The 17,103-nt window shown below is 32.6% G+C and overlaps 1 protein-coding gene across 2 annotated transcripts in view; it reads left to right on the plus strand.

The window, feature by feature from the left end:
- Positions 1 to 4,147: 4,147 nt before the first annotated feature.
- Positions 4,148 to 17,103, plus strand: part of Pik3c2g (phosphatidylinositol-4-phosphate 3-kinase catalytic subunit type 2 gamma) — a 385,322-nt gene continuing 372,366 nt past the window's right edge. Inside the window, exons 1-2 of one of the 2 annotated variants that reach the window (XM_058576230.1) lie at positions 4,157 to 4,237; positions 11,908 to 11,939. The gene's annotated coding sequence lies outside the window, so the exon portion shown is untranslated. Of the gene's footprint in view, positions 4,238 to 11,907; positions 11,940 to 17,103 lie in introns of both variants that reach the window. The other variant, XM_058576231.1, reaches the window with a different exon arrangement.

Here is a 17,103-nt window from a genome sequence, read left to right on the forward strand (position 1 = left end):
AAGAAAGGATGGAAGGAAGGAACACAAGCGCTCTTTGCATCTACCTTTCAAAATTTGTGCAAATACATTCTACTAATAGACCCTGATTCCCATCCTGACTTGGCTGCAATTTATATGGAAAGTGGTATGCTTATCTTTTCAGAAGTTGTACCTCCTGAACTGTAGTGAGGTTTGCATACGAGGCAGTGGTTGGGATGGTGCTTCCTGAGCTAATCCACAGCGTCCATCACCATTCTGATGAACTCTGGGCCCCTCAGTATAGCAGATACTGTTAAAGCATCATTTTATCTCAGTAGAATAATGAAAAGCAACAGATGACAGCTCCTTTTTTATTGCATATATATCTGGTATATAACATGATGGTTTGAAATATGTATACATTGTGAAATGGCTAAATCAAGCTAATTAACATATACCTTACTTCACATACTTCTCTTTTTTTGTGATGAGACCAATTGAAATCCACTATTTGTAGTTTTCAAGTACACATCACATTGTTATAAACTGTAGCAATCGTGTTACACAATACTTGAATTTATTCCTCCTAATTGAAATTTTGTATCCTTTGACCAACATCTCCCTAATTTCCGCAGTCCCAGCCTCTGATAACCACCATGATACCCTCTGCTTCTATGAATTTGATTCTTTATATTCTTCACATAAGTGAGATCATAAATAGTATTTAATTTTGTCTGGATTATTTCACTTAATATACTCTACTATCATCCCTGCTTTTTGCAAATGATAGTATGACCTTCCTTTAGAAAGCTGAGTAATATTCATTTTGTATATATACTCAATCCATACTTAATGAAGCTTTCATATGTATTTATCCTTTAGTAGCTGAATAGCCTTCTAAAATAAAATAATTGAATTCATTTCACAAAAATGCTTGTGATCAGTTTATATAAGGTTTAGAAATATCAATATCAATTTATTTCTCCTTTATGCTAGATTTAAACTGTGTTTTGACAGTTTAAGTTCTATTTTTAACAACACTTCATATTCTATTGATTCGTTGTTTACTTCATCTCAAGCTAAAGTGAATGAAAAGACATTCAATTTACTTTTAATAAAGGAGAAATGCAGCTAGCACTTAACTTCAAAACTTGACCAGGTATTTCCCTTTCTTTTTCAGTTACATATATTTGAGATAGAAGTATATAAATAGCTGCATTATATCTGCAACTGTCTTTATTTGTTTTTCAACAAGATACCAAGTATTCAGATCACTCTATGATAGGATGGACAGGAAGTGGGAAGTTGTATGCTCTCAGACAGTGTGGAACTTATTACTCTTGTTCACCACTCTGTCTCCAGTCCCAGACTCCTGTAAATTCCCATTCCAGTAGAGGAGCTCTCAGAATTTTTTTACTTAATAAGTGAGGTCTTACTTTAAAAGGGGTTTTGTATAAATAACATTAAAAATGGAATGAGGAAAAATGCTAAGTATATATGAGACATACAGGTAGTCAAGGTCTGGATCATAATCCTTTCTTTTGAATTAATAGATGGCACTGTCAAATTCTATAACACTGTCAAGGTCAGTGTTGAAGAATTGTTGCCAGTTTTAGAGCAACAGTGTAGGCTGATTAGCCAGGATGTTGTTTATAGAACATATCTTGGAATGTTTGTTCTGAAACTTAGGAATTTTGAACAAAGAAATGTATTTGCTATAGAGTGGAGGGAAATAAACATTTATAAAAAAAATTAGAAGGTTATTTGCTCTTCCACATCTAGGTCATTGATTTCATTTCTTCTCTGCGTGTGTGTATGTGTGTGTATGTGTGTTGCTGAATTGAACCCAGGGGCTATCTACCACTGAGCTATATTCCAGCTCCTTTTTATTTTTATTATTTTTAAACTTTGAGACAGGTTCTTTCTAAGTTGCTAAGACTGGCGTTGAACTGAACTTGTGATCTTCCTTCCCCAGCCTCTCAAATCGCTGGGATTACTGGTGTGTGCCCACAGGAATGACTAGGCATTGATTTTTTAATGCAATGAGCAAAAAGAAAAGTTAACACTTTTTAACTTTGCATCTTGCGATGAAATGCATAGACAGAATAACCTAAAGTAATATTAACATAACAGAAGATATTGAGTAAACCAGTACTATAAAGATTGCCTTCTGCTTTCCTTTGTTTTAGTTTCACTACTAAAGGACAATTATTGTCTTAAATGTTTTGTCTAAAAACTGAGTAGACTACTGTCAGATAGAGGTAGGAGTAAAGACATTACTTGTTTAATGTATAGTATAATTTGTAAAATGTAAATTATTAAAGTAGCATAATTGTCCACTTGATTTTATTTTAATTAAAAGTTCTACTAACATGCATGTTATACAAGGAAATATATAGCATTGAAGGACATATTGTCAAAGGAAACAAAGTACAAGGTACATTTTGGTAGCCTTTCTTGTTAATGAGTATTGTCAAATTGTTCTAATTCCAATTTTTAGTTTTATGAAAATTAGACTTTCCCTTTGAGCTTTCTTAGGTCCTCTTCCAAAATGGACATAAGTCTACTTTAATATGATGAGAGAGGTAGATACAAATATTTCCAGTTTTGCAAGGAACTGTTTACTTAATATTGACTCCTGTTAGGAATTCATCCAAATAGAGTTTGTGCTTAGCATAAATGTACGGAGGAACAATCACTACAAGTAAAGCTATTTTTTTCCTCTCTCACCTTTTTTAAAATTATTTTTTATTTATATATAACGGCAGAATGCATTACAATTCTTACAAGTAAAGCTATTTTTAAAGCCTTTTTCTTCCCTAGAATTTTAAACTTAAGAATTGGAATCCAGACTATTATTAAATTATGAAGGTATTACCAACTGCCTGTGAGGCACCTCTCTCCAATTCTAGTTTGAACTTCCAGTCTGCTATAAACTCTCATACTGCTATAGGTTGGATCTGGAATAACCCCCAAAGCCAATGTGTTAAAATGTTGGTTCCAACCTGGTGATGCTGTTGGTGGATGATGGAACCTTTAGGAGGTGGGGTCTGGTGGGAGCAAGTTAGGTCATGGGGGTGTGACCTTGAAGGGGAGATTGACCCTGCCCCTTCCTGTCTCTGTTTCCTGGCTGTCATTAGGTGAACAGGCCTCTTTTGCCATCTGCTTTCATTGTGATTACTGTGCCACTTCAGGATTAAAGCAATAGAGCCAAGCAACCACAGACTGAAATTTCTGAAACCATGAGCCAAAATAAACCTTTCCTCATTAACAGTTGATTTATCTGAAGCATTTCATCACAGTAAGAGAAGATTAACACATACACCACTGTAACTTATCAAAGAAAAAGTGCAATTTTGAACCTTCAGCATTGTCAATAGGCAATACTGAAAATGTTTTCTATTCTCTACCCTGAAACTCAAGAAATCAATTTTAGGTAAAACTGTCTCAAAATTTTAAAAGAGGCACAAAGAGAAAAGAACAAGAGGATACTAAGACACATTTTGGTAACAAAAATTGACCCAATTTATTTCCCTTAATAAAGCAAGCATATGTCTGGCTGAACCTAGTTTACTTGGATCCAGTTATACAGTCCCTTACATTGCCTGGAGACTTCCAGGTGTTGTAAATTGCTCAATTTCAACAGTACTATACCAAAACATCAGCAACAAATAACAACATCTTTCTTGCTAAACTTGTGAATTTTTTTTCACTATTTCTTTTGAAATTTACTATGAATTCCGAGGTTGTGAAAGAAGAGTTTTTAACATTTTTCTAAGTACGGGAAAAAAAGAGAACTTGTTAAATTCTAATTAAATAGAGTAAATATCTCAATAGTTTAAACTCATAAGTTCACCCTTCCTTCTGGAAATTGAGACACTGGCTTCCTTACTCCCAACCACTCCAACATTCCTATGCAAAACATGAGCAAGCATAATTCGAGGAAATATGTGGCCACCTCACATATTTTTCAAAAATATATTTCTTTTGTGTATTGTTATGCAGTACCATTTAGCACAAATTCTGCTTAGCACAGAGAAGCTAATTTGGCTCAGGTCCCGTATTCATATTGCCAGTGCAAAACAATTTTTTCCATATAACCCTCCAGGGTTTGATGAAAAATAGATCCCTGAACATGCCAAACCTGCCAAACAGGAATAATAGTTTCCAGAGGAAACATCATGTTCCCTTGAAATAGAAGTGTTTTAGCTTGTATGAGCACATTTGACTCCTGAACAGAGTAAGATCATGTGTCACTTCAGGAAGATGTATGCTTCAGGTAAGTGATTCAAACCAAATATTTTCTGTATTTAACTAACTACATAGGCAGATAAATTCAACTCAAATGTATGATTGTGAGAAAGTAACTTTTTAATCATAGTGTGAAAACAGAAATGATAGATGAGTTTAAAATATGAGTAAGTCTGTGCAATATTTTGGCCTGTAAATATTCCTAGTCTACAACTGGAAGATAGATCTTTTCTGAAGAACTGATTTATTTCTCTTCTTCCCTCTCCCCTTTCTTACCTCCTTTTCTCAGGCTGGTTAGTCATTGACCCCATAGATTTCATTGATATCATATTATCCATATCATCATCTAATCGCTCACTTTCACAATCTTGAGCTAATTTCAGTTCTGTCTACTGGTAGAATTCTTTAAGCACATTCTTTTTAGTTTTGAAGTACCATTAGTCTATAGACTGGATCCTTTGTTCAGTGGAAGTAGTATCTTGGCATATAGGCTCCAAACAGGTAACAATTGCTTCTGGAGAACCGTGGCTGTTCTAATTCTATTCTGTTACTCCATTCTGGGCTCCTGCACTGACCTTTCTTCTGCCTCTTCAATAGAGTGTTGTTTCATTCTTAGGATGTTTCCCAATTGGCCTCTTATTTCTTACCTGGCAAATAATTGTGTTTCTGATATATAGGAATGAAGACAGAAATTAGATAAACATCACTCTTTAAAACTAATCCTAACATGTGATTGTATGTAGTGTTAATTTTTAAAAATGTGTCTTCTAATGTAAACTTGTATATCAAGGAAAGATATACTCTCTTGGCTCCCAGTGAAGGCCGAAAGAGGGGTTAAAGAACACACAACCATCATGTCATTAATAACATCATTAAGAGCTCTGATTTAATCAAATATTCTTCTTTTGACTCAAGGCCTCTTTCTATGACATGCTGCTCTTCCTCCTCGCATGTCCACCTGCCATTTGGGCCAGGAGGGAAGCCAGTCTGTGAACTGAGCATAAGGAATTAGAACCATGATTGAGGTGGTAAAGAATGAGACAGTTTCATCTACCTCTTCTAGAAAATGGTCATATAAAGTAGATGAGTCCTCACTGAGTCACTGACTAACAAACTCATGTGTTTCCATTGCCATTGCCCTAGGCTGTGATTTTATGATTTTTTTCATCAAAGCTGGGAATATGTTGGTTGAGTGAAATCCCTCTTCAAGTGAGCAAAAAACAGTAGAATATTCTCTTAAGAGCTTAGAAAAAAGTGACAAAATACTAATTTCCTATGTAGAAAACTATTTCATGTATTTCTAATTAAATTTTATTACTATTTTTCCAAATTTATGGACTGATAAAACAGGACACAGATTATCATAGTAAAAGTTGAATCATTGCAATTATTTAGGCATAAATCCATTTTAACCATAAGCTTTCAGAAATAGTTCTTTTATGACACAATTTGTGTATTTTTCAATTATTAATTATGATTTTTCTGTTGGCTGGAATATTTTCAACAATTAATTTCAGCTTCAGAATAAGAATATATATCTTTGCATTTAGACAAAAAGATGTATTTTTTTCCTAGAAACTTCATTTTAATTTCTAAATTTTTCCAAATTTTTTCCCTTTGTGAGTTACTACTGAAGTTTAAAAACATAAATTGTGAGTTAGTATTGATATTTAAAAACATATGAATTCTTGTGTAAATTATTTTATTTTTTAAAATTTTTAAATGCATCAACAGCAGTCTGTGTACTGCCCTTTGAGTATGTTAAAAGTAGTCAAAAATATTATATAATATATAGCCAAATATTTAAAAAATTAATAAATAAATATTCCCCTTAGGATATAAAATTTCAGTATTCTATATGTGTTTACTAAACTACAGCTTGTTAAAAGAATTTTTAAAATATTCTATATAACGATACTTTTGTCTATCAATAAATGAAATGATGTGAGATTTATATTATTCCATGAAAATGGTACATTTTTCAGTTCCTCCTTGTAGCACTATAAAGTGATGCTATATTTTGAAGACAAATTGAATCTTTTCCTCTATAAATTATTCCTCTTTTCCTATATTTTTTCTTTTTGCTGTAAGCCTGATTTGTCTGTAATAACTACATCAGCATATTATTGATGTTGCTATTGTTAATAATTATCTGGAATATCTTTATTTTTAATTTTAAGCAATCTATCTTTTTGTTTCTAATAGATCTCTAATAACCCCCACTTTTTTTCTTTTTTACACATCAATTTATAGATTTTTATGATATACCCAGATAGTTTATTTTTATGTGTTTCTGATAGACGTTTTCATTCCTCTATCTTAGAGAATGTTTTATTTCATTCTCTATACGACAAGGTAGGCATTGGTTTTCAGCTGACTGAGGTCAGGGCCTTTTTACACCTCCCCTTTAAGTCCTTCCAACTTGATTTGAGGGATTTTTTTTTAATTTTCCCTTCTCTTACTATTGGCAGCTAATATTAATAGTTAAATATAAACCTATTAATAGTTAAATCTAAAACTTTTAACATGCATTATTCAGAAATCTAAAGCTGTGTCTACCTGTACTTCTTCCTGGACAATATAAATCACTTTTAACGTTGGATACCCCACCCTCATTAATACAGTCTTTTGGCCTCAGGTTTAATTACATCTAATTTACTTTGCTCTCCAAATAGGAACCGTTATTGTCTATACATACAATATGATTTTAGAATCAGCCACATATTTACCAAGTACCCTTCCTTCTCTTCAGACATTCCCTGGGATCATTTTTCTACCTTTCTAAGTATATTCTTCAAAATTTTCCTTTAATGATCATATTCTGGAGATAAACTCTTCCAGCTTTATTCATGAGAACATATTTTTTTTCCACGCCCTGAAAGACTTTTGCTCACATTCTTCATCTGATTCTTTGCCTCGGTCATACTGATTTTCCCCTCAGGTTGTAATGTTTTGCAGAGAGTTCATTCTCATTGCTCTCTCATTAGTGTGCATCTTTGAATAGCAGTGATTTTTTTTTCTTTTTTGTGTCTTCTACCTTTTGAAGGATTTTGTGTAAAGCTGAAATCCAAGAAATTGTCTGGTGCCGTCATCCTGGATTCAGAATGACTTGCTATTTCTGAATAATTCCTTGCCGACACTCTACCTTGATAAATCTGCTCATGGAAGGAAAGATATACTCTCTTGGCTCCCAGTGAAGGCCGATTGGCAGGTTCTAATGGGCTTGACATAGCATTTACCCATCTTCAGCTGACTGAGATGGTGTCACCACTTTTTCCTTCTTTGCCAGATTAATGGCTTGCTCCAAAGCACATACAAAGCATCTGAACACTGATTCTCTCACAACCCTTTTTCACAGTTATTTTGAGAACTTAATGAGGGTTTTCATGATGATGTTCTGCATAGTATCAAAGTAGTTAGCTATTTGTTGTTGTAATATGTGCATGTGTTTCCATATATTTGTATGTATAAATATATGACTGTATAGTCAATCTTAAGAAGAGCCTTCTCTGCAAAATTTAGTGGAAAAATTTTCTTTGATCTTGATCTGTACTCTGACCATTTGGGATCTGGTTGAAGTTTCTCAGATATGTCCTGGCTGTTTTCCAGTTTCGCATAAGCTTTCAACTTATGCAAGTTTATGGAACTAAAATGGAATAATTTCACATGCCCACACACACATAGCTCAAGACAATACACACACACACACACACACGTGCGCGCGTGCACCCAATCAGCCTTAGTAAAGCCTGTTCTCAGGAGGATTCTGTCTTTGTCTCAAACTCAAACTTATGTAAGAATAATGGACCTTCTTAGATAAAATTTGCCATGATTAGTCACCCTGATACTACTTTGAAGCCCATTATTTTCACAGTCTTAGAATTGATGAAGTGCAAAATAAGTCTCTTTTTCTAACACAAACGCAATATTCACAATCACTTGCTAAAAATATCTGTATCATCTTCAAGACTTTGAGCACTATAAGAGAAAGTTCATGACTGTGACAGTCACTCTCGTCTCTATAGTATCTAGCTCAGGCTTTGGCACAGAAACCCTGTTTCTCTGTTTGATAAATGTTTATCCTGTGAATAAGAGGACACAAGGACTTACTACCTTAAAAAGGAGAACACATTAAAAGCTGTAATTTTTTTCCTTATATTTGAGACAGAGAAGGAAACATAATAGAGATGACATTTCTTATGCCTTTCATGTGAACTTTATATAGCTGGTCTTTTTGGTAATTAAAACCAATCCATTATAGTAAAGTCTGCTTTTCCCGTTTGTATTAATTTTCTTTGCCCTTTCAAATTATTTTTAAACCTCTACTTAAGAATCACCAAAGAGTTTTTCTTGGTTAAATGAACAAAAGGATAATACAAATACTACTTCTCTTATCATAAAGCTTGAAGTGGTGAAAAAATAAAAATTAAGATTTAAAATACCTAAATGACATACAGTTTGAAAGTGTAATACTTGGTTTGCTCATCTATTCAAGAAATCAATAAAATATATTTAATTTTTCATATGGTGCTTTGAGTTTACATGTCATAACCAATGAAGAATTTCTTTTAGTATTAGTTGGACAAAAGATTATATCATAACTTTCTGGCATCAGAAATGGATTATTGAACTGATCTTTTATAATACAACTTTTATAAAAATAAATTGATCCCAACTCTTTTTCTTTCTAGCTATGTGAATTCTATAAGATGCTTACATTCTTTATAACTCAGTTTTTTTCTAAACTGAAGATATTAGTAATGCCCATTCATAAAATTTTCATGAGGATTAAGTTTTGTAATAAGGATTAAATAAATTAAAAATATAAAGGACTTAGGTCAATGCCTGACATATTCTAAGAAGTCAGTATGTGTTAACAAATGTAAATATTAAATAATACTTTTGTTCTTATTCAACATTTTCGAGATTATATTATTTTTTCTTATTAACATTTCTTTCAGATAATAAAGAGTTTGGCTAGAAGAGGTGCAGTTTGCCTGGGCTTTTATTCTCCTGATAATGAACATAGGAATAGGTGCATGATCCAGTCTAGGCCAATCCTAATACTTAGCCCTCTGCCTGTTGCTTAACCCCTGTGGTTTAATCAAGAAATATGCACAGGACCCCAGCCAGGTCAAGCAGATTCCTCCCTAATTTGCTATGCATGCAGAAATGTTTCCTAGAAACCTTTATCCATGATCTCCATTCTTGGAGGAAAATCCCATTTTTGCGATAGAAAATTAAGGAGCCAGTAAATTTACAGAGAAGCCTATTATCTTTTTCTCTCCAAAAAGAGAAAAAGAGGCTTAGTTTTGACTGTTGGCTCCCTACTTCATATCATATTCTCTTGGCATTGACTTCTGCCATTTGTGAACAAAAGTCCTGACTGTAACAAAAGCATTTCAAAATATACCTTGAGTAATAGCTTTACAAACACCACATACTGCACTTCACTCTTCATACTTTACAAAGCCTACTATGCATTCAAAAAGCACAGTAAAACCTCTATGTTTTTCTATAGTTAAAAAAAAAGATCATGCTTACCTTTCAGTAACTCAGAATTTCTAGATCATATTTGAGCCATTTCATGACAATTTCTTGTAATGTGATGATCTTACAGTCACAGAACATCAGCTTGTGTTTCACAGTGGTTTAGGAAAGCTGATGAAGATGGTTTTAATGGTTTCATATTTTAGATATTTTGATCCCAATAGAATTTAACAATTTTAATCCAACTTCCTTTTTAAGTGTGTGAAATGAAATTCGTGAATTCTTCCAAAGTGTATTAATATTTTTATGATTTTATACCTTATGCTTAAATATTGTGTACCCATATATTCAAAGGATTTAACACATTCTTCTGAGTTTAACATATACATATATATGACTATAAATACTGATAGTCATTTCCACTGGTTTACCCTCATTTATCTTAGTATATTAGGTATAATTCTTAAAATGACATGATAGAAGTAATATTCCTAACTTAAATGAGAAGTCATGTAGTAAAAATTGAATATTAACATGCAAAAATGAATTTTTACTATATTTTTTCATTTGTAGTTCTTCATTTAAGAAATCACAAATGAATACAAAATTGAATGTAAAAATATTTTTCTGGTATTGCTTATTGATGAACTGTTTATTAGAGGAATCAATCTAACACATGACAAAGGAAAACAAAGCATAAATATAAAATTGAATATTAATAAAGTTGGTTATAAAATCACAGAAGTTTTTACTAATTCAAATTTGATACATAATTATATAATTTGATAAAATCCCTAGTTCATCATAACCTCTTTAGAAATTTCAATAAAATGTCCTTAATTAAGCCTTTTGCCTTGTATTCTATTGTCAGAAAGCTTGTCCCAATTCATTTTGTCACTGTCTGTGTGTATCTGAGCAGGGGGTGAGCATTTAAGTAATATATTTGGCTTTACTTTTTCCTTTGATACTTTTCATGTGTTTTTTTTTTTTTTTTGCAAAAACTGCACAATTGAAAATTATACATTTGGGTAAGATTTTTGATCCAATTAACTACTTACAATTAGAAGCCATTGATTATACTCTGTTTTCTGTTCTTAAACAATTTTAAATTTCCTATTTTCCAGATGCTTACTAGATGTCAAATTTTGATTCTTTTAGTGATTTGAATATTATAAGCTATTTTCTTCAATTAATATCTCTGTAATACTTAAATACTCTATGAATAGCTTTTTTATTTTAATCAGTGGTGAAAGGAAACAGTTTATTCCCCTTTCCTTTTGTAAAACAGAAAATTTCACAAGCCTTTCAATGTTCTGGGAATTTTTCACCTGGCTTCTTAATGTTGAGTCATTTTTATATTATATTTTCAATAATTATTTAGACTAAGAACATAACTTTTATTTTTTTAATAATTTTTTTTTCTTTTTCCCTAATTCTTGAGTTCTTGTTTTCAGTAAAATTTTGTCAACTATGTAATTTCTCATTGGGTGGATTCAAAGATTTCTGAGCACTTACATTTATTCAAATTGTTTTAGTTTCTCATGTATAAAAGTCAAAATGAATGCTTGGTATAAAACATGTTTACCTTCAGAACTGTGTAGATGTTGCTCCATTGTCTTAAAGCAATTAGTCTTTAAAGATAAAGTCTAAGTCTGGACTGACTTTTTTTTTTTTTTAACTTTCCCTATAGCTTATTCTGGTTCCTTTCAGAGTTCACCTGGTTGCTATTAGAAAGTGTTTCTCAGATTTTCATCTAGAGAAACAGTAAACGTGAATAGACTTTATCAGTTTTCTGGTCACTAAGAGTCACTTAATTTCTCTAAATTCTGGGCTTCATCTATACTGCTTCCATTGTTTGGTTGACTGCTTTGAGATGATAAGCATATTCTAGGAAATTCTGAAAAACACAGTTTTTATCTCCTGGGAAGTGGTCTATTTCTTTATTTTCTCAGGGCACTTTCTTTTCATTTACATCCCCAATACTTATTTCTATTCACAAGTAATGCAAACTAAATGCATAACATTTTAATTAATGAAAATCTTAGTCTTAGAAAGAATGAGAAAGAGAGGGTGGTGGTAAAGTGGCCCTGGCTGCTAGTGAAAGATTTTGCATTTCAGCAGAGGGACAAGGAAAGAAGTGATCAGAACCCAGATCTCCCAATCAATCAGCCAGTAGCACAAAATCAGTCATCTCTTGCTGTTTTTCAGATTGAAGAATTTGAGTTCCTTCAGATGATAAAGTAAGTGCCAGTCACTGAGTGTGTGTGTGTGTGTGTGTGTGTGTGTGTGTGTGTGTGTGTGTGTGAGAGAGAGAGAGAGAGAGAGAGAGAGAGAGAGAGAGAGCACGCCTGTGCTTCTTCCATTTCTGCTCCATCTTCTTTGACTTCACCTATGCTAAGAAATGGGTTGGCTGAATGGTTGTGCCTTTGCAACTGGCAGTGTAAACTTATAGGTGGGTTTTTTTTTCTTTTAAAAATATTTCATAAGCAAGTCACATATTGCCAATCAGACACCATTCTAAATAAAGACAATTGGATTGATCTTAAAAACCCTGGTAATAATGATGATGATGATTCCAAGTTTAGGGAACTAAACTCAGTCACCAACCTGAGCCTCTTCCACCAGCTTTTGTTTTTTTATAATATATAAGCTTTTTAGTTTTTTTTTTAATTTGTGTTCCTATCCTCCAGTCTTTCATTCAATATTTGCATTCTAATTCTCTTGCTCTGTTGATTTTCATACATGTTCCTATTGTATTTCCTATAAAGTGAATCATATGACATGTGACTTCCAGATACCTGTCTTAAATAGTGAAAACAAAATGTACATTAAAACCATACATACTAGCCATAATTTTTAGAAAGAAATTCACCATTGTATATATCATCTAGCGTACTGGTAAGTGGCCTTAGAAACATTAACATGACCAACACATTCATCTTATTATTGTGTTTTCCTACACTTGCTTTTTAAAAGATTTCTAGTAAAATTTGACATTTGTCATAACAACTTTATCAAAGATAGGGTTGAAACTTTGGTTGTGAGAATCTATACCTTGTGGCAATTCTATTAATATTAAACATCATAAAGTAGATATATCTTTCTGTTTTGATGTTTTGCATATTTAATTCACTTATGAATTTAAGTTTAGTGAAAAACATGAACATGTGTCTATCTCTAGAAATAATGATCAATACCATGTGATTGGGAGACCCTCTTTCCTCTCTTTTCCTCTCCTCTCCTGCATGAGTAAACAGTAGGAATGCAGCATTACCATCCCCTAAGATTTGCTCAGCCACAAAATTCTCCAACCATGTCTTGGGAAGACATTACCATATAACACAATTTAGTTTATGAGATAGAACTATTTACCACTTTGATTTCAGATACATATTAGAGTTCCCCAAAGAATAAATTCTTATTGAATTATTTTTTTTCTGCTACTTACATTCTTAGGCAAATATTTACAAAAATAAGGGTAGTCTTTTTCATGCATGGAAAAATTTATCAATATGTTAATATTTAACAATGATACTCAAGTTACATGGAAATAGTCTAAGCTCATCTATTTTCTCTATAACCCTGTTATCTAAGACTTATGTGGATCTGAAATTTTAATTTCATTTCATGGAATTAAGTGGAAACTTGAGAATAACATTAAATGTGACCCAAAGACTGTTATTACTTTTCAAGAAAATATTTAAGGGTTTAGCTTCTGGGTCAGATAAAATTTAATGGTCAAAATAGTCCAAATAATTTTGAACCAGGATCCTGTGAAATTTGGCCCAGTTATACAGCAACTATTTGTGGCTTTACTGTAACTCTAGATAGTTTAAAAATGACAGAGAGCAATCTATTGCTGCTAATTTATAATGAAAATATGCAATGCTTTTGTAAATATAAATCATTTTAAAGAATGGTCTCCTTTTCTAGAAATATAACTTTGATATGCCTAAGGTTACTTTTTAAAAATATATGTAAATTAAATGTAAAATACAGTTTTAAGAGTTATAGCTACTTTGCTTAACTAATATTTCACAGTCTATATCTTCTCAAAATAAGCAAAGTGACAGAAAATTGCAACAAGTAGGAAATATCATGGTTGTTATTTTTTCCAGCTGAGTTATAATCTGTACAAAATTTCATTGGTGATTTCATTCACCCTCCCAAACCTTTCTCCTAGCAGGAAACTGGGCTGTCCCCCTGGACTCTGTTCCTTTGCAAGACTCCAATGCAAGCTGTAAATTCTTCCATGCCCCACATACCAAAGGAAAGTTCTAATTTTTTGCTACAAAGAATGGTTCTTAAGGGAAGTGGGGTGCTATAATCATTCATTTATTTTATCTGACATTGCAAACAAAATATTCAGAATATAACCATTCTACTGCAACCATTCATATGATTAATAAAAAGCATTTTCCAAAACAAATGTTTCTCTTCATTTCTTTACCGTTCCTTAAAGTTGAACTGTCTGCATTGTCAGTGCATATAACCATATTCAGCTATCTTCATCATCTCTTTCAAGTATCTCAGTTATCTAAGAAAATATGTATATATTCAGGCATATACCTATGGCTTGGATATGGTTTGGATATGGTTTGTGTATCCCCTAGGGCTTCATGGTGTTGAAATTTAATCCTCATTATGCAATATTAAAGGGGCAGAAACAACCAACTGTGGTGGCTAGAAGTGCAGCCTTTGGGAAGTGATTGAGAGTAGATATTTGTAGGATGGAGTCCCATGATTAAATCCTAGTGGTTTATAAGAAGAGGGAAGAGACACACAGACACACCACACTGCCTTTTTCTTGTTGTGTAATGCCCCCCACTGCCTGAGACTCTGCCAACAAGTCCATCATGAGAGGAGGCCCCTAGATCTTGCATGTCTAAATCCATAAGCCAAAATAAGCCTTTTTTTTATAACTTACCCAATCTGAAGTATTGGTTATTAGCAATAGAAAATGGACAAACACATGCACCAACAGTTTTTGTGTTGGTGCATCTTTGTTACTTTGTTTCTATGAAGATTATTCTCTAGTAGTTTATTGGTGATGAATCTGCGTGAGCTATATTCCCTGAATCTGAGGTATGGAAGTTTGAGGAATTTTGATTTTAGGATCTTGTTCAATTTTCTTCTCTTAAGCATCTTATGTATATCACTCCATTTTCTTATAGTGTAAGAAAAAATTTCTGATGAAATTATTTCTTTAATTGGGTTATAAAACCATGTTGGCCTTTTTTTTTTTACTGCTCTAACTCAATACCTAGGACTATGTTTAATGCAGCATCTTCTCACATCTTCATCTTTCTTTCATTTGCTTTATCTGTCTCCTCCTGTATTCTATATCTTTATCTCCCTTTTTTCCTATGCCTGGTTTTCTTCCCTTTTACATTTATGTTTGTCCTTGCAGAATGAATATTCTCCCTATGGAAAACAACTCAATGGCCTTCTCTTCTACTTCTTAATTCCATCTGCAGAACTACTGCTTTTCTTTCAATTAAGACAAAGAATCTTCTGTTCTTGAAACCTTACCAAACTCACCTTTATAAATTACAGTCTTCTTTTCCTAATGCTATTGCTTATTGCTTTAAAAATAGATTCCTTTGAGCACCACATAAATTATTGAAAATAATTCTCTAATTCACTCATCCATTATCAAGAGAACACTCAATAACAGACGTAAGTAGGTCAAGGGGCCTATATCCTGGTCACAGTAGACAAAGAAAACAGTGGCCACAGCTGCTTCTCATCACTTAAAAGCTCACATTGTCCTGGAATTCTCTTTGGGACAGATTTTCTGACAATTAGTGAAGCACTACTGGTTATTTCCAGAGTATTTCTAGGCCATGCTTAATGCAGCCCTGCAAGTGTCATATTTCAAGGGTCATCAGGGTCCAGGCTGTGGGCCTCCTCCCACCAGGGTCAGCATTATGCCCCCAGCTCCCCTGAAGAGGCTTCCTTCCCAGTCATCATTCCACCAAAGCAGTTCCATGGAAGCTGGAAGCTGTCTTATCTTTGTCTGTTTACTCCTAAGACATACTCAAAGGAATAGGATTAATTACCATTTCAACTGCTTTATGATGTTGAGGTGTGAGAATTTAAAACATCCTAGAAATCAAAACATTCTTGAAAACAGGTTTCAATGATGTGCACAGATTATCTCTGACATAATGCACCTTCTAAACAAAAACATAGCTAATATATAAACTGTAACTGTGTTCTTCAACAATTTTACTTCAGCTTTTTCTAAGGGAAAATAAGCTTAGTAGTATTTTATTTCAAATTCCACAAAATAGACCCTGTGTCCTCTAACATGAATCTCACATTGTACTGTATTATAAATTTGTGTCTATGAACTACTTGAAGGCAAGAGCTTCATCTTGTATTATCATTTTTATCATTTTTGTATTCCCACTACTTTGCAAAGACCTTGACATAATATATTTTAAAAAGCTACTAAATAAATAAATCTCTAAATTTGTAAGTAGATGTTTAAATAAATAAGTGGATTTATTCAGGCCAGTATCTCTCACAAAATAAAAATAAGTGAGAACTTCAAATTGTCCAAATATAAGAAGCATTGGGTATTCTAACAGGAAGTGGGGTTTCTATAGGATAAAATTTGATTAAGAAAATATTTATTATTCCTGTAAAATGGCAATTTTTTGAAAATTGTTGTTTCTCCAAGCATCTTTTATCTTTGCTTAGTTAAAAAATAATATCAGGGAGTCTAAATATACTGAATGTTTATATTATCACTCAATTCTAAATTAGAAATTAAAAAGTAAGGTAATATAAATAATTAAAATATATACAAATTACTTATTATATGTATGGATGAACTACTATATATATGAACTACAAATTATATATATGAGCTACAAATTATATATATATGAACTACAAATTATATGTATAAAAATTATATATAGTCATATATATATATATATATATATATATATATATATATATATATATATATTTCTGCTTTGCTCTATTTATACACCAATTTGGGCTAAGGCAAGTCAGAGTTGTATGTGGCTAATATCTGAGGAGTTTTGTCTCTGTATGATGATACATACACTTGGATCATCAGATGAAGAGACTTGGGAATTTCAGATCAATTTTCCACCACCTAGTATTCTCAAACATTGGTTAACTGCCATAACTATAAATTTTCCCTCCATCTTGCTGAAAATATGGATGGTTCTGCTTGATTAGACTTTGACAAGTCCTGTGTCAGCACAGCTTTTATTTCACATGACATTTATACATATTCTAAAAACGGTAAATTTTCTCTGCCTGAAATTCATCCAAAATGAAGACGATTTTCTTCAGTCCCATAATGTGTTCCCTCTATTATCTTCTCTTCTCTTTCCTGTTTGTAGCCAGAACTTTGGGGAT

Source organism: Marmota monax, unplaced genomic scaffold (assembly GCF_021218885.2).
Source record: "Marmota monax isolate L192 unplaced genomic scaffold, Marmota_monax_Labrador192_F-V1.1 WCK01_AAM20220418_F8-fsc00012, whole genome shotgun sequence".
Classification (NCBI taxonomy): domain Eukaryota; kingdom Metazoa; phylum Chordata; class Mammalia; order Rodentia; family Sciuridae; genus Marmota; species Marmota monax.